General features: G+C 41.1%; 1 long non-coding RNA gene across 1 annotated transcript; it reads right to left on the bottom strand.

Moving 5' to 3' along the window:
- Nucleotides 1-15,671: 15,671 nt before the first annotated feature.
- On the bottom strand, nucleotides 15,672-16,506 carry LOC123327295. Its single transcript, XR_006541940.1, has 3 exons — nucleotides 16,359-16,506; nucleotides 16,167-16,277; nucleotides 15,672-16,112 (listed from the first exon to the last, which is right to left on the bottom strand). It is a non-coding gene; the product is annotated as an uncharacterized LOC123327295 (long non-coding RNA).
- Nucleotides 16,507-27,087: the final 10,581 nt, after the last annotated feature.

Raw genomic sequence — 27,087 nt, 5'->3', positions numbered from 1 at the left:
TGGCATATTTGCATTATGACTCTGCTGCTCTGCTGCCTGGCCCGGCCCGGCCTTTCCATTCCGCCCACCTCCTACGTCCTTCTCGTTGCAGTGTGTGTGTCCTTTTCATGGTGCACTTGAACAATGACGTTGACTTTGTCGTTGAGGTTGCCATGAATGCATGGGCCAGGACTCTGAACCCGACTCCTGCTGACGCAGCTGTTAACAAGGCAAATAACAACGCATGCTTGCATAAAAATTATGCAAGGCTTAACAACCTAAAACTATTTCGACCCCGCCCAGCTCCCTTAATTGGTCAATTTCGCTACCCCTCTTTGGCCCATGCTCGACCCAAATGGGATATTCTTGAGCTCTTTTTAAGGCTCAATCTGTGTCCTTGCAGCCAACCCATCAATGGGTTCCGGCTGTCGGTGCCCTGTACGAGCTGCATTTTGTCATCTGGACTGCTGGATAGCATGGAAACGAAAGTAAGCCTTCATCTATCAAGCATTACCGTACGGCTTTTGGCCAAATCTACTTAAGTTCAATCCAGGCACGTTTTGGGTTGTAGAATACAGAGCGAAAATCTGAGAATAATTAGGTCATTAGGCAGTGTACTCTTAAGATTGACGAGATTTTCTATCTATAATATTATTATTGTTAAATATTAAAAGGGAGAATTTTATAAATGTAATCATTAATTTTATTGGATATTTGTAGTAAAATTACAATTACGCGATTACCAAGCACACCTACGCTGACTTATGAGTTATAATGGAATGGATAAATATCTGGTATCAAAATTCAAAGTTTCGTCAGATATCACTTTTTTTTTTAGTAAGAGCACTGAATGCTTCATGTTTTTCTTCCGTGCATATGAAATGCAGGCGGCTTAGTCTAGGCCATGCCTTTTAAATATTACCAAAAATGAAAGTCAAGCTTAGTCCCAGAGAACTTTATAAGCCGTTTAGCCGATTTAGTCTTTTGTTATCCCTCTCTAATGCCAGACTTTCAAGTGGAGCAGCTAAATGTGTTGATATCACTTTTAATTGGAAGTTCAGAGATTTGCATCTGACTGAATATAAAATGCTGCATGTCACACTGCAAACTTTCTGAGTGACCACAGATAAAGCTACGGTTTTGTTTCACAATTCCTCACGCTTTTTCCTTTTTTTATGCTTAACAAACGTGTCTGTTAACCAAAAAATCGGGTAAGAAGAAAGAACTTTAACAAAACCCCACTGATGTAGATAGAGACAGTGATGAGAAGGATGTTGCAGATACAAACACGCATACACACCCGGGGTAAAACAAAGTTGAACAAAGCAAGGGCGCACAATGTCTACACTAAACCTGAATGTGTAGCAATTTGCTAAACAAGAAAATAATTGACTTGCCACGATGTGTGGCAAGCTATCCCTCACATGTCCCGGGCGAATGTGAAGCATTCTTAAAGAGGGCAAATTGAATTTCAACCGAAGGACGAACGGCGCGCCTAAGTATGCAACACTTTTTTCCCGGCCCTCCACTTGAGCGGCTAATGGCGTAGAAAAACGGGTCGCGTGAAAAGCGCATGGCATAAAAATGTATGCCCTCAAATGAAGCTCGTGATGGCTGCCAGTCATTGTTGCCACTGTTGTTGCTGCTTTTATTGCTGCTGATGCTGATAAGTGGAACTTGAGCGTCAACAATGCATGATGCCGGCCCCCATCGTGGCCCTATTTTTTCCACTCCCACTGCACTCGGCGATAAGATAAATTAATTCAAGTAGTTGGCCAGACACTAAGCCCAAACTAACGCCCCCAATTCCACTCCAATGCCACCCATGGCCAACTGGCCAACGAAATTAGCTCCATTTTCCAACACCCCCCGCCATCAAAGGGCATGCATAATGACTTGACCTGCGGCTTATGAAATACGAAAAGCGGCTACAGCGTGCGGGTGTCCACTGATGATGACACGGAGGTGGGGGGCGCGGCAGGACAATCAGGACGACGATGATGCCATGTCAACAGGCCCGAGACACGCGTCGCCAATTGCCGTCCCGTGATTTAGCATCCAAAAATTGTGGCCTTAGGCCGCCCAAAAACTCAGCCGTCTCTCGTCAAACAACGCAAATTGAGAGCGCGTGGGGAATTTTCATTCTGATGCCAAAGAATGTAATCAAGCCACGAGCTGCAAATTGCGATCGAGTTAATTGAACCCCGCCGATATGTGACTGAGATTGCAAAAGAATATCATTCAAAAGTAACCTTCGGTACATATAACTGTGGTAAAGCAAGCTTAAGTTTTTTCTGATATGTTAAAATATCTCTGTAGCCTCAGCTCGAAAGTCCAATTTAATTTTATGTCTACTAAAATCGGTTACGGTTACGGCCGTAATGGAAAATTTCCAAAACTGTTTAAAACACATCTATATTATCTGAAATTTGTCAATTTATTTCAAAGTAAACAAAACACAATAGCCCAGAAAGTGATTTGCTTGATTACTGTATATTGAACATTTTATTTAGCAAAAATAAAAAAATTACCCTGGCCCTTAAAAAATAAAATAAAAACAAGAGAGAATATAGTTCCTGAGATCTCGACGTTCATACCGACAGACGGACATGTCCAGAATATATATAATTTATATAGTCGGAAACGCTTTCTTCTGCCTCTTACATACTTTGTAACGAATCTAGTATACCCTTTTACTCTACGAGTAAAGGGTATGATTACGTGAACTGTAGTCTATGGGAGGATTTAAAGCCTCAATGCTCAATATTAACCCATGACTTAACTGGCTGCTCATCGACATCGTTATGATCAACTCTTACCCAAGCATATCTGTAATTTCTAATCAAATGTTAAATGAATAATTAAACTGTTACGTTGATTTTCATGCCGCTCAAAACGGAAATTGCGTTCGATGGAGAGTAAGGATATTTTCCCCATCCTTACTCCTTTGCAATTTTGGCTCTTTGGATATAGCCAGTCCACCGGCCACCTATGTAAATTTTAGCCAAGTATACTAGGCTGGGGAATCCTATTGGTAAACAGACTTGAAAGCTTAACTGAATTTGAATTAAGCCCAGTCAAGTAAAGGAATTCGAGCAGGGCGGGCAGTGCCGGAAGCCGAAAGTCAGCATATGAATTTATGACTTGCTCCTCTATCAACTCGATTAAGCTGCAAAATATCTTGCAAAGTACCATATTATGCCTGATATTTACGATGTGTGTCCAAATCAAAACAGAAATTTTAAAGCCGAGAATAATAGGACTGAATGCTTTGCCATGACAGCTGGTAACTGTGCAGTTTTTGTTTTAGCCAGTTTGGGAATGGCCAAATCCACTCTCCTTGTCTCTCTCTCTCTCGCTTTTCCAGGACCTGCCAGCCACTTCATGTAAAATGAAGGAAGAGACGAACCGGACAGGACGTCAGAGACCCCAGAGCTTACTGACGGATGCAGGAATAGCCTCCCAAAAAACAAAAACCTGGGTATGCAAAATAACAACCAGAATCGAGTGGCTCAATAGCCGACGATGTACTTAACCCATTTGCCGAAAAAAATAAAAATACGGAAAAATATAGTCAGCCTGAGCAATCGAAGTTGAACGTTTGAAGTGGTGGCTCTCCTTATATACTATACTATACAGGTGGGTCACTGAACGAGCGGCTGAATGTTTTGCCTGTTTAATAATTGACTGCAGCATTCAGAGTGTCTGGAAATTTCATTAAAAAGTATAATCGAAATGTTAGCAGGCAGCGCGGAGCTGAGCTGCGAAAAAAGAAAAATATAAATATATATTTTAAGCACTCTCCAAGCAGCAATGCCGGCGATTCACTTCCAGCCCGCCTGTCTAAATCGCTCGGATGCTAATGTCCGTGGGCAGCGGGCTCCATCGGCGTTCCCGGCTTCGGAGCTATGCATCCTCCTCCGAGCTCCTGGCCCGGTATCACTTGGCGAGGCCCACTCGAAGACTTCTGCCCTTTGCACATGGCCTGCATAATGAATGGGAATTTGTCTAAGAGCTTTTTTCGACCGGCGAAACTCTGCGGTTGTTTTTGCAGTTTAATTTTCCTTTTTAGCTGCGTTTTACACTGCTTGTTTTGGCCCGGCTATGCTGGCCATGTTGATTACAATGCGAAATAAAAGCGCAATTTGTGGGCATATTGTGGGCGAGCATTATTCGGAAACATCATGAAAGGCTCTTTCGCAGAGGAGTAAGAGCGAATATATATTGCTGGTAAAGGAAGCTGCATTGAAGAAACTTTAAGGGTAATGCAAATAAGGGAATGAGCTCTGCAAAGCTGAACACAGGCAGAAAAAAGAATACCTTTGAAATACTTAAAGATAAATACATTAAAATAAAAAAAAAAAAATGTCACTTGAATATTAAAATGCATTTGTGCAAGTGCGATAGAAGACTTAGTAAAAACATAGACTTAGTTACATTTTGTAGAAACGAGGATACCAAATTATATTTTTGGTAATGTATATGGTGAAATCATATATTTGAGTGTAATTTGGTTATCAAATCTCTACTAATTGCTGAAATAACGCGAATATCATGCTTTCCCAGCTTATTGCATTATCAACTTTGGCAAAACACTTGGAACTACGCCAATTTGCCAACTACAAACATTGAATGCTGGAATTCACTCTGGTTTTCGATGAGGCTTTAAGTGGCCGGCATTTGAAGTGGGGGATTTCGTGTAAATTTTGTTAAATATGCTTTCACGTCGCCCATTTGCATGACAAGTAATAGATGGATATCCCCGTTGGAGTTCACTTCCCTCCGGTTATCAGTCACAGCTTTAGGCAGTAAATTTTGGGGCAAATGAGTTGACTGTTTTGTGCCTTTGTGTTCTGCTACTTTTTCGATTTTTTATACTTTGCTTATCGGAATAATAAACGCTAGTGGCTGAAGGCCAAGTTCGTAGTGTGTGTGGCTGTGTCAAGGGCATCCGAGTTCGGATCTGGTCACATCCCTCGACTGACCCAACTAATTTTATGCCCATTTGCAGAAGGCTGCCTTGCGGCAAAATCCCTTTACAATTTGGGAACAGAAGAAAAAAACAACCGAAATGTGTTAACTTTATCTAAATTGTTAAAACATTTACCAAATGACCTCACGTAGCTAAAAGTGAGTTTGTGTGTGTGTGTGTGAGTGTGTGCAAGTGTGTGGTATGCTATCGCTCGATCGTCCTGTGCCCTTTTGCATGTCGCATGTCGTCCTTCCTGGAACGTGAATCCTTCCCTGCAGAATCCCCTATTCTTTTTCATCCCTGCGAAGTTCATTTGATGCTCTCCTTTAGTCCACCGACTTTTCTCCTCCTGTCTACGCTTTATTGGCCGGCCAACATGTTCTTTATGGCATTTTGATGCATGATGCATGGCAACCCTTTAACTTCCTCCTAGCTTTTCGGTCTGCTTTGACGGAAGCCTTCCAGTCTGGCATTTATTATGCTTATTTCAAAGCAGGCTCACGTATTTTGCGTATTAAGCATACGCCCCGTATGACGTCTCCTGTCAGTCACTTAAAGTATTACAAAAAATCCCAAATGCCGTGCCAAAATTAAAGCTGGATGATAAAGAACAAGCAGATTAGGAAGTAGGATAAACAGAAACCATATGCTTAAAAAATATAAGAAAAGGGGCTTAGTATTTTGCCCCAAGTATTCAAAGTCCCGTTCTAAAGGCCCGAATGGGCGTAGTGGGTGAAAAGCTTTTCAAATCGCAAATACTCCACATAAAAGAGTAAATTGCACATATCTCTGTTGGGAAACTATGCTAAAATATTTAAACAAATTTCAATAATAAGCGAAAGTAAAATTTTGTGGCACAAAAGTTGAACAAGCCAAATGTCTGACAAACATTTGCATTTTACCGCATTCGGAATTTGACAAATGTATCTGTATCTGGCCAACCTTTTTGTATCTTTACCTACCTTTGCATAATTTTTACCGCAGCATAGCATATTCATTGACATCTCCTGCACACATGCTACAAATGAGGACTTCATGGTATGCTAAACAAAAATTCTGAAAGTTAACAGGATGGGCTGAGACAAATTCATATTTTCCTATCCCCTCCCTTCAGTTATCCTTTGTAAATTGACAAGTTGATTTAATAGACGGGGGCAGGGGAATTTTCGGGTTCACAGAAACTAAAAAACCAAAGCTTAAATTGTTTAAATTTCATTCGTGGTTGCCTTTCATCATGAAAATGCAAATGCCACTATGGATCTCTGTGTGTGTGTGCGTATGTTTATGTGTGTGCTTAATGCTTTTTCTTTTGCCCAGCATTTACAAAATGTTTTTGGCCTGCGCCCGAAAGTATGTTATAAAAATATTTTATGACATGTAAAAAGCATCAATAAAAAGGTTTCGGGCTGGTTTATTTTCTCCCTACCCCACCGCTCACCCCCACATCGCAGCCCACTCTTTGACCCCCATTATTTTCTTTTTCGACTGTGTTTATCGCTGGCCTCATTGTTGTTGCTACCGCGCTTTATCCTTTTGGCCAGGATCTGGGGTTATATTTCATGCGAGTGCGGCTGGCTTTCGGCTTTCGCTTTTTGGGCCGTTTTACGGAAAATTACATTTAAGTATGTGTTAGAATTGACGCTGTAACAGGTTGTAAATAAAGAAATTTGTAATACATTCGACTTTATTCGCTCTGCATATTACATTTATCATTCAAAGGTCACGAAAGTTAAGTGTTTAGTGGCAAAATAGCCATCAATTTCATCAGCTAAGCTTTTTTGCGCGGCTTTTGACTTCGACATCTCAATTGCAAGCCTTTGAGATCCACTTAATCGCACATGTAATTAATCCTGAGAATCAAGTTAAAATGCATAGTATTGAATCACTTGACTGGGCCGAAAAATTAAAGCCAGCAAAAAATGTCGTTAAAAGTTTTTTCGAAAATAAATTTCATGCACTCGAACGCACAGCTAATATGATAAAAACGGAGAGCGGTCCCAGGATGGGAAAAAGTATTTTGATAAGCCGCTTACGACACGCCCCCTTAGCCGATGTCACAAACGGGCATTTGTGACAATTTTCCCACCGCCCGCTTTTACTTCATTTTTTGGACAGCGCAGTAACTTTTCCATGTGCATTTCGAACTTTTGTTTTCGTTTTGCTAATTGCCAGTGCAAAGCCGCAAGCGGTATAAAAACTTTTCCCTTTTTTGTCAGTTACTTTCTTTTTTTGAGCCGTGTTTGCCAGCAACTGTAAAGTAGAAATTAATTTCACTGTAAATGCACATAATCAAGTGTGTGCATAGAAGGGGGATGGGAAACTCTGAGGGCACAAAAAAAAAGAGGAAATGATAAAGAGCCTGCTCTTGAGGCAATCAGCAAGACTGGCGCAGAAGCCGTAGACCAACTCCATCAACGCCATGTAAAAACTTTCCCAGCAAACAAGAGTGAAAGAGACGAATGCGGGCCGGCAGAAAGAGCCAGAGTATCAGACGCACAAAAAGATGAAGCACTTGGGAGCAGACATTCCGCGGCCCAACTCGGATCTTAATGAAAAGGCAATCCCATCTCCTTGTCTGCCCTGCATGCTCCAGACATTCGAAAAACCACCAAAGGATGCAGTACGGCGTGCAGCTCGGCAAAACCAAAATGGTGGATGCAGGATGCATGATGGAAGATGAAGGGTGGCAGGCCTTAATTGAAAAAAAATTATGCAGACTGCGAAATTAATGGGAATTACTTGATGCCCGGGTAAGATTTGTCCAAACCACACAAAAGCAAAGCCGCTGAGTGCAGTTCCATGAGAGTGCGTGCTTAGGTTAACATCAAGCATACGCCTCGTGTGCTGGGTCATGAATATTCAAGCGTTTCTGCGTCATATGCACTTCAAATTTAAGATTCCAGCTAGAAGAACATTTCCTAACTGGTAAAGGGACGATCAGCAGAATTGATAAGCTATTAATATGGCTAGGCTATGAGGCATACATATATCCTGACACCAATTTACGTTTTTATTTGGTTCCAGCTAATCGGGATAACTGATGAATAGAAACATGTCAGTTGGACTACAAGCTCTGTAAGTCTATTAGTATTGATTGTTTGATTGATCTTAATAATAATTGATTACCACTATAAAGCAAGTTCTCCTTTATGCAAAATTTACTAAAAATATAACCATATTAAGTATTTTTCATCAGAACTAAACTAATTATATGAGGCTATAAATTTCCTTACCTGGAAATGTTCGAAAGTTCAGGAAAATTCTTGAGTATTTACCTTTCTTACACCTGTATTAACTCGACTTAATAAAGCCAATATGGTAACCTTCGGATGTGAATCTCTTTTGAAGCACTAAAAAAACCGCAGCTGCAACCATAACAAGCCCTTCATCATGGTCAACAACTTGACTCCAGCAGGAAAACAAGCCAAACAGAATGCAGTGAAGGAAGATGAGTATAAGAACCTGACACTAGCTGTTCATAATCTATGCTAATTTTCGCCTTCTCTATGGCCAAGAGATTGTCGGACAGCTTTCATTTCTTTATGCAACACGCAAAAAATACAGCGAGAAAGAAGTGGCATTAAAATTAATGAAGTTGAGACAGCAACAACAATAGTTAAGAGGGACATTCGAAACTTACTGAACTAAAAAACACCCTGCAATCTAGAAATAAAGGGAAATTATTACTATTCTTAAAATACTGATGAACATTACTTAAATAATAGTGCATATATGTGTTAATTATGAATTGAAGGTCATTATTTGAATTATATCCCTATATGTGATAACTTTGAACTTATGTTTAAACTCCCTTAGATAATTTCCTTTTCAAAAATATTAGCATACCCCTAGATCTCACGACTACCTGGAATACAAAACAACAACAGATGAGCCAGTGGCCAGGACTTTAGTCCTTTGCCAAGCATGTTTCCACTGCTGGTCGAGAGAGAAAATCTTAATCGTGATCTTATTACGCGCGTTAATTACGAAACACAGCAAAAATAGGGGGAAAAAAGCCGGGTGTAAGCGAAATGCCAGAGCTGGGCAGGATTCCACTCTGGTTTATGGGCAAAGAGGCAAAAATTAAGATGCCAGTAGAGGGAGTCCGGCGATGAGGAATATTTTGCCGGCGCCGAGGGATTGTAAGAAAAATTAAGAAAATAGACGGCGCATAGATAAGCAAGTGCAATCTAGCACATTTTGCGGGTTGTTCATTTATCCTTTGCCGTTGTTGTTGCCGCTGCTGCTGTTCCGGTTGTTGCTGCGCAAGTTTTATGACCCGCTGAGCAACATTGTTGCCACTGGCCATTTTTCATTAGAACAATGCAATGGAGCTGCAGCAATATTACATGCACAGCGATGGCCAGATGGCAAAGGGCAAAAAAAAAGGGGAAAAGGACGAAAAACACACACAAACTACGAGTAACTTTAATCAAAGTTGAGAAATGCACGGAAAATGAGAAGAATAGGAGCTGGAGAATCCAGAGTGAAGGCTACGGAATGCAATGATCAATGAACCGGCTATTTCTTTACTTCTTGCAAATTATGAATTGGTTACAAGATAAGAAACCAATTGGTAAATGCTCTTCTTAATAAATATTAATGATTTTGAGGGTTTTAACAAAGACTTTTTAGAATTGTTTATTTTAAATGATACCCATAGCTAGTCTTGTTTGAATTTTATATTCTTAAGAGTAGAAGTTTCTAATGTTTAAATTTTTAAGCTTGTAGATTCTACATATTTTTCTAGATATATTTAAGCTTTATTTTTGCCAAGCTCATTACCAGCTTTTTAGTTGACCAATTTTAAGTTGGCCGAGAATTGGAAGGCAGTTAGTTGTTAATTATTTTATGCAGTTCATGCAGGAAAACAAAATGAAAAACAAACGCACTAATAAACAATGCAAGAGCGAATCAAAAACTCGAGCAAGGGCAAACAAAATTTGCAAAAATAAAACAATTGGTTGGGCTGGTAGTATTTTTTTGGACCAGCCCGAAGGTGGGGAAATACAAATAAACCGCTGGCCGGGATTACACACATAAGCGGCTTGGCTGTCACCGCTAAAACAAGCGATGCAACAATAAACAGGCCAACTGAACAGCACAAACAAAAAGGGAGTTAAGTCTTGCCGGCCAGCGGTTTGAAATATTTATATGGCCCGTTACTGGAGCGGAACGGATAGATTCAAAGCTGGCGAATAACTCACCAGAAGGCCACTTAAAGACCCGGCCAAGGATATAATTATAAATCACGGGCCGTCCACAGTCGCCGGCTTCGATCCGCTTGGCCACACTCAAATAACTTAACGCCAAGTTGATGCATTCAACGCAGGATTTAATGCCAAACAGAGTTTGAAAAGCCATCATCAAGTGCATGTAACCGAGCAGGACATGGACGGCAGTGGCAGCGAACCAGGACGAGCCAGAACGAAGCAGATGAACCAAAGATATACATGGCCTGGACATTGAACGACAAGTATAAATGCTTGACCATCAATACCAGATACCAGGGTGGACGTGGAGATTCAGATGGAGCTGGAGCGATGGCAAAGGGCCCGGCACCGAAATGAAATTGGCGTTGACACAACACATCCACAAACATACAGATGCACTGAAAAATAATGATATGGATAATATGGACATAATTATTAGATTGTAGTTCCGAAAAAATCATTAGTTTATGATTAAAAAGGACCCAGTAAAATTCTTCTTAATGCCTTTCTTCACTTGAATGTGACTGAATCTCTTGATCTTCTACTCCATTTTTTGGGAGTGTACTGGGACTATTGGAAGCAGGATACTGGTCAGGATAAATGGTCACAAAAAGCGCAACAAATGGAGCTGCCATGCTAGGCAATGCGATGATGTGTATCGCCAGCTCTTCTAATGTTTGCGGCTGCGGTCGAGAAATGTTCTTGCGGCCAGGACAACTGGGAAAGGGTTATTTCCTATCAAACTCCACCTCAGCACACATTTCCGGAGCGGACGAAAGTTCATTTTACGTTTATCAAGGAATTCAATAAGCATTTGCTTTATGCATGAAACTGAAACCCGAAAACATTTCTTCCTTAAAACGAAATAACCGCCCGTCGGTTACCCCCATGTTAACCCTTTCTCTCGCTTTTTTACTGTAATTGCCCTACAAAACTTTGCTATTTGTATTTATCTTTTGGCAACTTTGAGACGCACGTGGACCGGAATGGGAGGAAGGGGAAAGGGGAAACGGGTTCTGCGCATATGTGCCAGATGCTGCAGTCCACGGGGCGTATGCGTAATTTTGTGTCGCACTTCTTTTTTTCGTGCTTTTCCGAGAGTTTTTCTCTGCTCTGCGGGTTTTCCCCACCATTTTATTTGTGGGCGGTGCCACATTGTAACGAAGCGGGGTGATGGGAGTGAAGGATAGTGAGAAGTATCCCTTATTTCCTTGACGCACACCAAAATGTCTCGTATTTTAATTGTCAGCCATCTCTGCCTGTTTTCCTCTATAATGAGTTTTCTACTTGTTAAGTTGTGGAAAACAATTTTGTATAATATTAAGGATATGGAATTCAGAGGTATTCATTTTTAATGAGCACGCCGGTTTTTGCTAGTCAAAACTGTCAGCAAAAGTAATCATTTCCAATTTGTAACCTGCATATATTAATGTCGAGAAAAACACTGCAATCATAGCAACAAATAACTATCGAGGCTTATGTTGAAAAATATCGACAAAAACATAATCAGAGTACGTTTTTGCTGCCAATGTCCTGCTGTTAAATTGATGAATGCGTCGCCATCGACAGAGGCGGTGAAAATGCGTCTACTTTTTTATGTGGAATTGTGGAAAAAATTGCCTTGCATGCGATTTGATAATCAAAGATGGAGGCACAAAGCTGTTTCTGCGTTGGTGCTTGTGTCGCTGACAGCAAAAAACAGAGAGCAGCAAATGGAAATCAGAAAAGTTTTCCATGTTTTGTGGGGCTGACTGGGGGTGGAGCCGACAATTGTGATGCATGTAAACAATAAAATTAACAAATCAACATTTTATGGATTATTGACAAGTGATATCAATCTTCGTGGCTGCTTTTTCCGCCCCCTGGCTGAACTGCCCCATATATTGACCAACTCTCGTTGCCAGCTTGCTTTTAGCTGTTTTCGAAACTTTAGACGGTTGTGGTGTGCACTTTTTTCTAAAGCGCTTTACTGGTTGTTTTCCACGATTTGGTTTGCAGTTATGACCGTTTGTGCTGCTCCAAAATCGAGCTATTAAAATTGACCCGTTTAAAATAAACGACGTGCGCTAAAGTATGAGTCTAAAAAGTTTTCAAAGGGTAAACAAATCGTAAAATGCCAACACAGGTGCTAAAAATTTAGAATATTACAAGACAGCAGATGGGAGATATAGAACTAACGAAACTCCAACCGCACAAGTCAAATTACCCAAGCACATTCGAGCATGTGTGCTGAAAGTAATTGGGAAAATAAGAGCAAATCTAGAGGAAAAACGAGAATGCGAACTTTGGCAGCTGTGTGAATGGTAAAATGTTATTATCTAGCCAACTAAACCAAAAAGGCAAAAAAAAAATATTTCCATAAGACTAAAATGAAACACAAGTACGATTTGGAGTGCGAAGAGCTCTTTTGGCCAAACATGTTCTGGCTAATTAAATGGCAGTACACAAAATCTAATCAAATTTAAATACATAAGCTCACGCGCACCGCCACCAAAAAGTTGGGCAAGCGTTTTTGCCAAAAATATAATTGGCAAAAATCATATTTCGAATGGTTGGAGAATATGCACCGCAATTTTGGGCTCATTTGGCACGCACCGAGCAATTTTATGCCACAATGCGCAATTTGAAATTAAAAATACTTTGGTTTCTAACAGCTCTAAATACAAATGTACCGTGTGCACGCGTCCTATCTTAATAAAATTAAATGAAATTCGCCAACAATTTTTGCGTCATGGGCAATATTTGGTTAATTATAATTGCGGCTAAATAACTGCTTGTTAATTAAGTTTCATGGTCATGATTGTTCTTTCGAAGAATTAAATAAACTAAGTGAGCAAAGGTTTAACATTACTTTGTTCTATTTCGCATCGCCTGCAGTGAAAAATTAGTTTTGAACAATTGGTTGAAAAACAAGAAATTTAAGAATTTTTATACACTCTATACACTCTCGTAAATTTTTTTGAAAAATGTCCTAATAAATTTTAACAATACCCGTTTCTTTGAGTAACTTTTCCCATGTGATAAATTTCATTTCGAGTTTCAATTTTACATTGAAAAGAAACATCAGTAGCAATTAAAAATGATTCAGTTGCTTTACTTCGATTGGGAGTATCATTTATTGGGTAAAGTCTAGAATGTTGGACCAATTTTAAATGGGGCCATGGTGTATAAAAACTTGGTGTAGATGTTGTGCAAATTTCTGTTTCGAATTTACATAGTACTTGCACATACATATATGCACACACGGCGTATATACACAAATGAATTGCTTCCGCCTGCGCTTTGTTTCCGTTTCCCTTCCGAAAATGGCCAAATTCTGCCACAGTCTCTGGCCCAACATCCTTGGCTACTACCGCCCCAAAGGCCCCAACCAGCGCCCACTTCCACCCACCACTCCAGTGCACTCCCCCTCGGGGACCCCTTTTCAGTCCTTCACGTTCGCTTCGCTGTCACTTTTGTTTAATTTTATTTGTTTTGGCCGACGGCGCGTATACGCAACGCACTGCAATATTGAAAAATTCCTTTGTTGTCATTTACCGTACCCTCCGCCCACATCTCCTCCAGAGTTTCGTTGTCGCTCCTTGTAACTGGTGCGATTCGCAGTTTGCGACAGTGTCGGTGACTTTGTTTGCATTTGTGTTCATTGTACAATCTTTTGTGTCAATGCAATATAGCCATTTGATCTGGCATATATATATCTTCAAATATATGTGTTGCCTGTGATGGCGGAGAATTATGCGACTTGAAGCTATAATTAGATAAGGTCTTTACTTTGGCAGAAAAGAAAGGGAAATCCTAAATAAATATCTAAAAGGAAATATTTTAAATTATTATATATAATTACTTGTCAGAACGAACTTCAGATGCTCAATCAAAGTACACTTGAAGCATTTTTCCGCAAGTGCATTAAACCAATTAAATGTAATTGTCACGGCCACTTCCATGCAATTTCGAGGCACTCGTCCCCAATTCCCCGAAAAGTTCCGCCAGAAAACTTCTATAAATACCTGTGAGCGAAAGCAAAGTTCATGGGGACAAGGACAGCGGCGCATTTGCGATCATTAATCATGCGGACTTGTAATTTATCTTGGCACTGGCTTTTTATTTTCCCCCACTTGATGAGTTGGCCACGGATCCAAGGGATCCGTTCACCCACCTGGCGGGAATGAAAACTTCGCCCCAGGCCTCCAGGTTGGTTGCCTCCAAAATACTTTCTAAATACTTTTTTAATAGCTTAAGCGCATTTCCTGTTTTTATTAAAATGGGACCAAGACCAAGACCAAGACCCAGACCGAGACCGACCCCGAAACATATGCCAAACAATTTCTTTTTTCCCCCGTAAGTAAAGAACTTTGTCACCGTGGAAAGTTTCGTCCTGGGATGGCATTCCACGCCGTGATGGGGACTTGCACCTGCAGCCACATGCCTCGATAGGCAAGTTTTGGCTGCTTGGCTGGGCACTTTTATGTAAATCTGCTAAATTAAGTGCCAGCCGCTTGTCATCTCCCTCCAGGTGATTGTCGGTGCCTTGTGAGAGCTCTCGTTTCTCTGTTCTTTGCCGTTTGCTTCTCTATCACTCCCTATCCTCGACATCATTTTTTTCATTAGGGGAAAAAATTTAAATGAAATATTTGATGGTCTCCGCCGAGTGTGCAAATAGAGAGAGAGAGAGCGAACAACGAACTAACGAAGAAATTTAATATTGCATTGAAAAATGTTTTACCTACGGGCTAGCCATTCCTTGAAGTGGGTGGATACGAGCCGGTAATACAACCTTACAACTGGCCCTCAATTAACTCTGTTTGATTGCCATAATCTTGGGCTATATTTTAAGCAAATTCCCCCCACTTCGCGCTAATCCCCTTTACAAATTTGAGAGCCGTTTAAATACCCTTCACAATGCCGGCGGGCTAATGACTAAGCCCGCCCAAAAGCAAAGAGCGGAAATGCAACAAATAAACACAAAAAGGCGACTTAATTCCACCAGCCGCAGTGGAAACTGAACTGAAATAAAGTTGTCACAGAGCCGGGAAGCTTTTGGGCCTCCAACCAGGACCTAGTCCTCGCCCTCATCCTGGCCACATGCTCATTTAGTTGGAGGGTCTGCAACAATCCAAAAAAGACAAAAATAAAAATAAGATGAAGCAAAAACTAAATAGAGAACAAAACAAACCAGAAGTGAAATAAAATTCTCGCCAAAGAGAAGGAACAGGAACGGCAGGCGTTGCACGTCATTAGGGCAACATGCACGGCTGAGTTGCAAGGCCAGCTGAGGGCCACCCACCACCACCCACTCCCTCATTTCCCAGCCCCTTTGGATGTGGACAAACATGAAACGGTTTGGCTAAAGTGAAAATTTTATTTTGCAATTTCTGTTTAAGGATTTCTATTTCCGCAGGGTCCTCGGCCAGACAGGCTAGCATCTCCCGCAAAAAAAAAAGGAACAGAAAATTGTAGCAAAAAAGCCATAAACAAATAAGAGAGGAGATGCAGGGAGTCGCAGTAGGAAAAAAGAAATAAATAATGTATGGTGTCGCCGGCATTTTAATAGTTTTGTTAGCCCTTTTTCTCGGCCACCGACGAGCAACGGAAGTAACTTTTATGCGCGGCCTTAAAAAGGGGTTGCGCCCACGCGGGCCTGATGCAATGGGTGGCAGGATCAGGATCACGATGGGGATGAGCGCAAGGACGAGGATTGGAGCAGGAGGACTGCCACTGCCACTGCCATTGCCGCTAGCTGTGTCTTAATGGATTTTGTGGCTCTTTTTATTTGGCACCATGCAGAGAGCTTGAATTTCCTGCGGCTATCCGCCGGCTTAAGTCGTGTTCCACGATATTCCTCTTTAAAGTAGGCTCAAGGGTTGGGCTTCTTCCAATCAGATTGGGTGTTTATGGTTGGTTACTAAAATCACAGAAAATCGGGGAAGCTCGAATAGGACATCAGTTTTCTGTTCGAGAATTATTAAACAGAATCATCTGAAATTTTTATTCAAGAATAGTACCTTGATTGAAAGGATTCAAAGATCATCCTAAGGCTTGGATAGGCAACAATGGTCTTGGTGATTGCCTTGTTCCGATTCGGCATCGAAGTCCCGCTTAAGCGACTGAAATGCCTGCGAGGGATGGAAATAAATCTCCGATCTAGACTGATCTATCTTTTGGTTATCGGACTGCTGTGGCTCTGTGGAACGAACCCTGCGTATTTTGCTTTTCCAGTATGCTCGAACCTTTGCCAGCAACCCCATTCTTGGGCGATTTTAGAAACGAGAAATTATGAGTGAAAAGGAAAGGCCATGGTTGCTTATATAGAAATTCGGAAGCAAAGCGTTGGCATTCATATGAAATACTTACATGTGGAATTCCCAGTGGCTGCAACACACGCAAGAATATGTCAGATCGCATTTTCTGTACTTTAATGGCGGAAAATTCTCCGGGCACCAATTGAAATGACTGGCACAACTGCTGTGGATGACTATTTTTTGTTTTGGCAACTTTCCTGTCAACAGCGGGCATGTAAGTTGTATCGCATGTCTGCGTTGCGAGCCAACAAAAGTCAGCTCTCATAATTTGAGTAGGTGTCTGAATGGCCACGGAGGGGAGCTTTTGTGTGTGCGGTTTGTCAAGGGCTGGAGATAAGATTTCCATTTGAAATGCATAAGATCCGGATGCCACTTAAAAGTTGGCAAGTGCCGGTTTCTGTAACGCATTTCGTCATTCTGCGCGGCGACAACTTTTCTAAGCGTCTTTTAATTAACAGCCATCAAGTGCAAGGATTTCAAGGATCTTGCAGGGCATCACCGCATTCAGGGGCGAACACACACACGCACACACAGGCCCGAGACGCCATATTGAAATTCATTAACATGGCGTCCTTTTCGTCCTCGTCGCCGGCTTCTCATTAATGTGGCAAGTTAAATATTTATAGCATAATTCTAGGAGCTGCTACATCACCAGCGCATTGTCTCATTCATTGTTGTGGCGTGGATGGCGCGGAGAGCGTGTTAAAGAAATTAATTAATATTCCGTTCGCCACACTCACACACGCACACCACTCACACACACACACACACTCGACGGGCTTAATAATGGCACATGTGCGACGCGATTTCCCCCCGCCATTTTCCACATCTCATGCGGTTCGCCGATGCCCGCGCCCCCTTTGCGGATTACTTGCCATTTTTCGTTATAGCTTCTCAAGTCTGACGTCGCTCATTGTGTTTGTCACTTTATGGAGCACACACAGATACACAGCCTAGGGTGCTCCTCTGTTTGTTCGTAAATTTAAGGTCAAGCTCCTAGGATTTAATAAGTTTACATTTAACAAAGCAACTAAATACCCGGATGTCCGCTGTTCTCCAAGGTCCTTTTGACGCAGCCTAGTTCTTAACACCTGCACTCAGGCCTTCGGATTTATTTTGTTTGATTTAACCATCAGATGAACCTAATTTATGGTTAAATGTTTGCTATTTAAAATTTCTGAGCTACACTGGTCCACCCCAATGCCCTTCTGAGCTACTTTGGCTCACCCCAATGCGCTTAAACCGGCATGTGGGTAACACACATGCATACAGCTAAAGGCGCTTTCGTGCTGTTCGGCTTGTTTTAATCGTGACATGCCCGCAATCCATTTTTATATATCTCATGGCTTCCAAATTAAGTTATAAATTAAAAAAGCACTTTGTCTTGCGCTTGCTCTTCAAGGGAATTAGAAGCCGACCTAAAAGGTGGCAGGGAAGGGATTAGCAATTCGGGAAATGGCTTTCTTTTAATGAGCGTCATTTCCAGCGAAGATTAAGATGGAGAATCTCTGTGACTTGTGTATTCCTAATGTGTTTTATTTCGCCCTCAGCCGCCATTGGCAAAATTAAGCCCATTTGGAGTTTGAAATTGACTTTGCCACGTATGCAACACTTATCTTCAAGTGCAACCTATCCCACTTGAGGACCCGATCTATCTAGCCTGAAGTACTCATGAGCAGGCAGCACTCGACTCGACTCCCCCACTTTGGACCCTTTTAATGGGGTCCAACCCTTCGCTAAGCAGACAATTTAACTTAATTACATCCCCGCTAACTGGCGCTTTCTACCACTTCAGCTGACACATCAGGCGTAAATGAACGGAAATGAATTCATAAAATGCGAGGCGCAACTGCGTTGCAAACAGAAAAACCCAACGTGACGCAGAGTTGCGCGTTTAAAAGTGTAAATAATATGCATGCCTGTGTGCCGTCGGTTGCTTTGTCGCCTTGCCACACAGGTAGCTGCCATATTAAATGTATGTGTGGCAGGCAAAAAGGGTGCAGAGTTCTGTGGCAGCTGCAACTGCAACTGCAGCTGGAGCATTGAAGTTGCCCCGAGTTGTCAGCCTAAAAAACCTCATCATATTTGAAATAAAGGCAATAAACAAAAAAAGCCGCAAAATGTCAGAGCATGGGTGGATGGCCAAAAGGCTGGGTCACACGGTGTCGCCAAACTAAAACCGAAATAGAAAGCTCCCGCGAACAGGAAGTTGCATTCAAATGCGTTGACATTAAACCATTGCAGTGCTGAGTAAATAGGAAAATTTTCACACAGTTGACTTTGTGAGCAGGAAGGTGGGGGCGAAAAATGGCTAACCAATTGCCTACGGGTGCCAAATGAATAGCGATGGATGGCAGCTGAGATTTATTTGGCTTTACGTTCTAAACGACAACTTAAATATATAGTTTAATATGATGGTATAGCCACTACTGCCATATAAGAAAATAAAATTGATCTATACACTTGAAGAAGTGGTATTTGCTGAATTCATACGCCGTTTTCAGTTTATCTTAAGTCAAAAAGTGTGTTATGATTACTACTGCTCTTTTATCTGTAATACCATAGAATTTTGAAATTCTTGGTTTTGAATTCTAGAAAACTTGGTACACATGCTAGGCTACATCATTTAAATTCTTCTCACATAGATCGGTGGCTACAATCTTTCATCGTTACTTACTCCACTGTAAGCCGTCGAAGAAAAGGTTTAGCAGTGAAACTTGCAGTTTGCTTATCTCTCGCTTGTTGGCTGTCGTTACGTGAGCCTGTCATCCCGGATTAAGTGCGTATCCTCGACTGCTCATTTGGCCTTTTGTTTGGCATTGGGCCGTGAGCCGAGCAAGTTGCCAACGAACTTTGGCCCCCAAAAAAGTTACCTTTCTCGCAGAATCCATACACACACACATGCGCACCGGCTTTTCACACATGTGAGGCGACGACGCGTGTAAAAGTTTTTGTTGCATAAAATTAGGCGCGGCAAAGGGATTCGTGCAAGGACCTCGGGTTGGGAGCAGCTGCCTCATCGTCTTTAATCAGCGGCGTGCGCTCGTTTAACGCAAATTAAATTTTTGTTGTGCAGGAAAACTCCACTCCACTCTACTCATGATTAACGCATTTTCCTTTTAATTTCCCTCAAGCCCCACACACACACACACATCACATTCCGGGAGCCTACACACAGAACCGCCTGCATTTGTTGATAAGATTTTAACACGCCGCGTAGGTTTCTCGCAACAAGCCCGAAAAACTTTTCCCGGCCGCCTCTGGCTGTTTTTCCTCCTTTCCGACAACTTTCCAAGCCGGGTCCTAATACCCGTGGAAAGGCACTGGGTGAAAGGTGAGCGGGATCGGGGTTCCGAAACCGTCTAAAGCCTTTGCCGCACTTGGCAACGCGTTACAGAAACCGAGAGTGTCTCTAAAAATACCCTCTAAATATCGGCGCAATTTGTTAAACATAAAAGGCTGTTGGGAATACCAACATTCTGTTTAATAAACTTACGTCGAAATTGTTCCTACTCATAAGCCTTATTTTTTTATTTTCCATAATTAGCAAGCTAAAAGCATGATCCTTTTTTAAAAAGACCAAGAATATAACGATCATGATTTCATAGAACATAATGCATAATATTTTTTTTATTTAATTAAAAGTACATAATATTTAAAACATTTCTGATCTATAATATTCTATATGCCTTTAAACTTAAATTCAAGGTCTAAATGTCATGTTTCCACGCATTTTAAGGGGTATAATCCTTGTCATAGCCCTTAAATATTACAAACTTTTGTGCTCCCTTCTACCGCTAGGTTGTGACTTTTTTTGCATCTTTCCAAGGCTTGTGTGGAAAAATCTCAAAGCTGTCTTAAAATTTCACCAGCAAAGTTGTGTGAAAGTGGGAAAAAACTTCCTGGTCTCCTTTTGGACCTGGGCTGTCACACGAGCAGATCAACAGATTAAATGAAAGTTTTCCCTACTTCCCCTAGCATTCCTGTTGTTCTGGTTGCTGTTAATTCCCCTGGTAATATTTAGGGATGGCATACAAGGCATAAAGCATTTTATATTGCTGCTGTCATTTGGCAGAAATACACGCTGATTGCGGTTAATGATGACACCTGAGATAGCCCGAAACGAAGCTTTTGGGCATCCGGACAGGTGGGCTCCCCTTTTTCTGGCGGAGTGCCGGCCGATAAGACCTTTGACAAATGTGCACTTTTAACACCTGGCGGCGCCTGGGGGCTTGGCTTGATTTGAACTGCAGATTGCTCCCGGAGCTTTGCATCATGCAATTAAGATTTGCTAAATTGCCTCGGGCTCTTGGCATGGGCTGGATAGCTAAATTCCTAAATGGAATTCCTCATATCTCTGCACATAAGGCGTTTATTTAATGAGAGCAGAAAAAATATTAGATTTTACTTTTTCAAATGAAAGTATAGTTTGATAATTCAAACATCATTCGGACAAAAACGGCATAGTTTATTGTTATGCATTTGTTTATGGCAAATAAAATCAAATTAACAAAATGCACTTGAATTCTGAAATTTCGTTTTATTATCAAGAAAATTAAAAATGAAGAACAAGAATTTGATGACAAGTAGAAATCTGGACCTTTTTGAATTTCATAAACGTAAAAGTCCGTCACTAGCAAGTTAGTTTAAATTACGACATTAAACCTTCCATATGACTTTGTACTGTAAGCGATATTCCAATTAGGAATGTTTGCTTATAGCAAACAAGAATGAATCGATTACTTGTTTGCCCGGCTTCATTTGAATATGCATGACAAATATTTGATCTCTGAATCGCAGCTCAACTAATCAGCTGTCAAAATGAGAGCTGCTAAAAGCAACGAACATGGGGAAATGACTACACCAGCTACTCCTATACATCCGAACTATGCTATAGTAGTACATCCCATGGAACAGAGGCCGACAAGTGCACTTCGACACCGCCAAAGCGGAGGAGTCGCCGTCGGTGGGGGCGTGGCACGTTGGCCTGTGTGTGGCGGCAACATGCGAGTTGCGTTTAGCTAACGCCAACTGTCAGTGGCGTGAACAAGTGCCATTGAAGTATCCCGTTCACGTTCATGCCCCCTGCTCCTCTCTCCATTTCCACTTCCATCTCCATTCCACTTTCCCCTTTCACCGGACTACGTGAAATTGTTTCGAAGGTGTTTGTGTGTGTTTGTGAGTGTGAGTGTGAGCGAAGTGGATTATAATGTTAATGGGGGGATGAGAGTGGAAATGTCTGCTTATGACATTCATTTGAGCAAAAGACACACACACTGCGTACGTTCAGGATTCCACACATATGTATGTACTCGTATCTATCTCCATGTTCAACAAGCAACATTATCGTCATTATCATTCGGCTTCAAGGACGCAGCCAAATGGAATAGGAAAAAATCCACAAAAATAAATGCAACAAAAAAGAAAAGAAAATTTAATTAAATAAGATAAATTTCACGAATTTTTGTATTTTGTTATGTTCCCTATTTTTTTAATGAATCATAGATTTAAAAATTGTAGTAGATATATAGATATATAATTATTGCCAGGCCAGAGCTAAATAAGTGAATAAAATATGAATGGATTTTCCAAAAACTTCATTAATTGAATATCAACAAGGATTTGTTTTTAGTGTACTTACACAAAGGCGTTTATAATTAAGGAGCCGCTCAAATCCCGAAACCGCAGGAACCGCACAATCAATCTTAAGTTGTCTAAGTGGATACGCCACCTCCTTTTCCCGCTTCGGAGCATGAAATAGATTTATCAGAAAAGTGTTTCTGCTGGCTTGAGCCAAAAATATCCACTTCAAAGGCAGCCCAATGGCAGAAAGTCTTGTATTTGAAGCGACAGCTGTGTCGTCGGCCTGAAATCACGTATACGCCGCGTGCGCACCGAAGTTGTCCTGTAATTGAAACTATTTACTTTCTGGCGTTTTCATTAAGGGCAATTTTCGGAAAATTTAACGCACTTCTCTGCAAATGTTGCCCGTTCACCGAAATTGGCAGCAGCAGCGGTGCCTGAGGTGCGGGGATGCTAATTACTCGAAAATCAATTGTTGCAATTCATTTTGAGCTCTGGCTTCCGTTGCCCCATGGCTGTGTGAGTCCGGGTGGCTCTGCTGGGTGTGCTGTGTAAAATTAAGTATGTTAATTTAAATTTATCGTTCCAATGATTTTCATTTCCTTTTCGCCGTTTCCCATCCACCCAATCCAACTTGCATACTTCTTCAAACGGACTTTCGCCTCCTCTCCACCTTTCTCTGAATGGCAATGATTTTTGCAAATGTCCTTAATTAAGGCGTAGGCAGCAGCTGCTTCACCCTTGCCCACCCTCTATCCTGCCGTGTAATCAACGACGGCGAAGCCATGGCCATCAAATTAGCAAACGTCGCAAAATTAGTGGGAAAAAATAAAAAAATGACTGGAAAAGTCTACTTTTGTGTGGGCTAGGCTTGTGTAGGGTTACAAATGAAGCCATAATTCGGGTTCGAAAAGGAGTATAATTGGATGTGATATGTGAGAGATTGGGTAATCAGCCGAATCTGACGAATCGTTTGCTTTATTTCCCTCTTCCGCTTCCACCCACATTTCTATACATATAAAGTCAAAGTGTTTCCATAACCAGAATAAACTTTTTGCGCAACTTTTATTTCCATTTGCTAAATGCTTTTTCCTCTTTCTATTATATTCCAGAGGACTCTTTTTTTGTGTCGTGGCCTTACCCATGGGACTCCCATACAAACACATGAATTTAGTTTGATTTTATTTTCCTAAAGCATTTTTCGTTTATCAATTCCTTTGTGAATGGCTACAAATTTACGTTTTATTTACCATGTGCGATTTATTCGGTTTTTATTTTGCGCAAATTTAATTTTTATAAAAATGTTGTATATTTTACGGCAATAATGAACAGTTTTTGTTGTCACTGGGGATCATAAACAGTTTTGCATTTGATTGTTTAAAAATAAGACTTAAATTGCGGTTTAATGGAAATTGAGGGAAAAATGGGGAATCCGTTTTATGATTTCAGTTTTATTGAATACATTTACTGACTCTGACATGATTTAAATTTCGCATACAATTAAGCAATTTCGGAATATATTTCCTAATGAATTTGAAAACAAGTTTCCACCAGGAAGAATGAAAATGGCTCTAAATAAGTTAATGACTCGATTAAGTTGCTGAAGAGGGAAAATGGGGATTGTGGCTGCTTATTTTCACCACATATGCTTCACCCCCGGTCTGTGCGTTTTTGTTGGCCATATAAATGCAAATGGCTTATGAAAATAATTTGACAGTAAATTACAAATTTATGGTAAATTGCATATTGAGGGATTTTTCTCGTTGCCATCTGCTGCCGTCACTTCTTTTTCTCACTTAAGAGCCTTCATTATGGTGGCGTAATAAAGGGCGCCTTCTACCTGTCCTTAAATGTTCCTTTGCCTATGCCTCCTGGCAGCTGGAAAACTCGCCTTCCTTCTTATCAACTTGATTGCGTTAAATGGAACATTTTCATTTTCTTTCTTTTTGATATAATTGGGTGTTTAAGGTGAACAATTTGCGTTCTTCTTTATGATTCAGGAAACCATTACAAAGAAAAGAGATATTCCAGGAATGGGTCCGCCCGAGAGGAGACAGTAGGCAGAAAAGGCTTAAGTGCCACGCCCCCTTCTGCCCATGTCGCTCCATAATACGGGGGACTGTGCACTCGACTGATTACTGCATAAATGTGACGGAATTTGTATTGAAAGAAGGCCGGAGGGAAAATCCATTAAGCCCATTCCCCAGGAAAAGGGGTTTTAAGTAGGAAAAGATTATTTGTGGAATGAGTACTTCTCGTATAAGATTGACTACTATCATGTGTTTAACCTGGCTTAATATTAAATGTAAAAAATTGTATTAATATTTTAAATCGTATAACGCCTAACGAAAAGTCATAAGTGTATAATACTTTAAAGTTTTAGTTAGTGTAATAATAATAATTATTATGGTTTATGATTTTATTACCAGTAATAACAGCTTTAATATTGCTTCACTAATAAATTTTTAGTTTTTATTAGAAATTATTATTATTTGTTAGAAAAAATGTCAAATAATATTTAAAGAACACCTTTATCAGCTTTAAGAACTCAATTAAATTTGGTTTGGATCAATCTGAATCTCTAATTTCCACATTAAAGGCTTTCTCTATTTTGCCATCTTTGTTTGCGTTTTCTTGGTTGTTTTGCTCGCATCCAGAAAGCCAGAAAGAAAAGTCAATTTCCATTTGAAAAATCCAATTTCTTACGCTCTAATCTCTGCTCGGAAATGTTTCTCGTGTATCAACAACCGCCGTGGCTGTGGGCTGCTTACCTCGCCGGATGCAGGACGCAGGATTCAGGACGCAGGACTCTCGTCTGTCCTGGCCAATTCCATTGAAAAACAGCTGCATCGCATCGGTCACTTGGTCTGTTTGTCTATCAATCCGGGCGGCCAACAGCTGTTGCCAAGGCTAGCTGGCTGTCTGGAGCGCCGGATCCTCGCAATTTCAGAACCTGAAGCTGCTCATTGCCCTGATTTATCCAATCCATGGGAGCACCTTTAACTTTGTGTTTTTGCTGGCCAAAGTTTTGTGCAATTTTCCATGCTGTTTACAGAATGAGCGAAGCAAGAAGCAAACAAAACAAATTGCGAAAGAAAACTTTGTACGTTTTGCTCGGTTTTTGTTTCGTGGCCAAAAAGGTAGTGGGGTGGGGCTTTAACGAGAAAAATGCAATTTTGTGCAGGCGCTTCGGGTTCGCAGAAAGATGTTGCAGCTGACTTGGCATTGTTTTCCCCATTTCAGTTTTCAGTTTGGCTAGGTGAAAGTATTCCTTTGTTGGTCATTAAATTACACTTTTCCTCTGCTTTTATACGTTGGTTTCATTTCGCCTGGACCACGTTCGCGTTGCCTTTCAATTGTACTTTTCAAAGTTGTTTAAGATTCAGGACATCTCACTTTGCTCCCTCTCCCCCGGCACTTGCAATTGCAGCCGTCAAGTGTGTACTTAGGCAAGAATATCCTTAGAACTTAAATTACTTTCACAGCTATCTATCTAAACGTGGGGTCTGGCCCCCTGAACCTTCTTCCACAGTGCGATAAAAATTGCGGAAATGCAACAGCAGGTGCAACAAATAAAACGCTGAGCTAACCAGGCATAATAGCGATCCATTGATGTGCAAATCTATTTATACGTGTGCATTCCTGTGAAAAAGTGCAACTCCATTGGCCAGATGTCGCCACATAATCGGAAACAGCTGGCGGTGCTAAAATGCATTTGTTGTAGGCAACAAAGGGCTTCAACCAAAAAACTGTGGAATAAAAATTGTTACTTTTTGGTTTAGAAAACAAACAAAACAAATGAATTCAAATGATGTCAATATTCGAAGAAAAAGTGGCATTTAATTTTATTTTATTATATGGAATGTGTCAAGTAGAAAGGTTTGCTTCCCTTTTTTGATAATATTAGGCCGCAAATTTTAATTACGTTTTCGACTCGTGCGAAAAAAATGAAAGCGACGCAATCGGAATTAGGAAAAACCAAAAGAGAAGTGGTTCCAATGAGTATCCTCTCCATTCTGAAACCCAGCCGTTTGTTTTGCCATTGTAAATGGCCAACAGGGATGAAATTGAGGCCATCCTCAGGCCGAAAGGAATCAGTTATCAAGATAGGAGTGACTGGGAAGCTGGACAGATGGGAAGAAAAGCCAACCGAAATGGCCAGACTCAGTGGCATTCAAATGCGATTGGAATGCTTTTTGCTCGGTTCTCCGAAAACCATCTGCCAGAGCACTTGAAACACGGAGTGGTCTTCATTGAGGCGTTAAACTTGGTGAAACGAGGTGATTCTGGTGAAGATGAGAGGAGAAAACACCAGATGGAAAAAAATCCCGTTGAGCTTTGAGTTCCGATTCAAAAACTTTGACACACACGCCGCTATCGGGGCTGGATTCCTAATTGAATTCGCACAAAAATGATTAATTTACACGGATTTCCCGCGGAAGCCGACACCTGCCACTGTCACCACTTGATGTATTGATGCTTGCAAAAAGTTATTAAGCGAAATACCCTATAGTCGATTGCAGAAATGAGGGACTAACAAACAAGTGCTCAAGATCGATCCATCGTATTGTTTCCCCGGAGAAATTTCGGCTAATGAAATGTGCCAAAGACTTTGTGAGGACACATTTTATTACACCGTTTGCATTTCACCGGAGACGCAGTAGTCGAAAACAAACAGTCGAGGCGAAAAAAGGACATTGGATCGTGACGCTCCGTTTGTTTACCTGTTTTCCTGACTTTTTAATGTTTTCTTTATATGGCGTATTTTCTCTTATTTCCGTTCACCTTGGCTGCTCTTTATTATTATATCCGGCTTACGTGGCGTATGATGAACACGTCTATCGGTTGCCAGGCACTCCCGCTCCCAATCGCAAAGTGCTTGCCTAACCTCGAGGTGTCTGCAAGTGTGTTACTGCTGGCTTATTGAGTTTCGGGAGCAGAAAAACACGCACACAATGCCAAAGGCACACGTGTGCGGAGGTTGGTTGTTGTTATTGAATGGCTTGTTATATTCGACTCCGCTTTAAAGTGGCATTAAAAT

Source organism: Drosophila simulans, chromosome 3R (genome assembly GCF_016746395.2).
Source record: "Drosophila simulans strain w501 chromosome 3R, Prin_Dsim_3.1, whole genome shotgun sequence".
Lineage (NCBI taxonomy): Eukaryota > Metazoa > Arthropoda > Insecta > Diptera > Drosophilidae > Drosophila > Drosophila simulans.
This window is presented reverse-complemented; position numbering and strand designations above follow the sequence as displayed.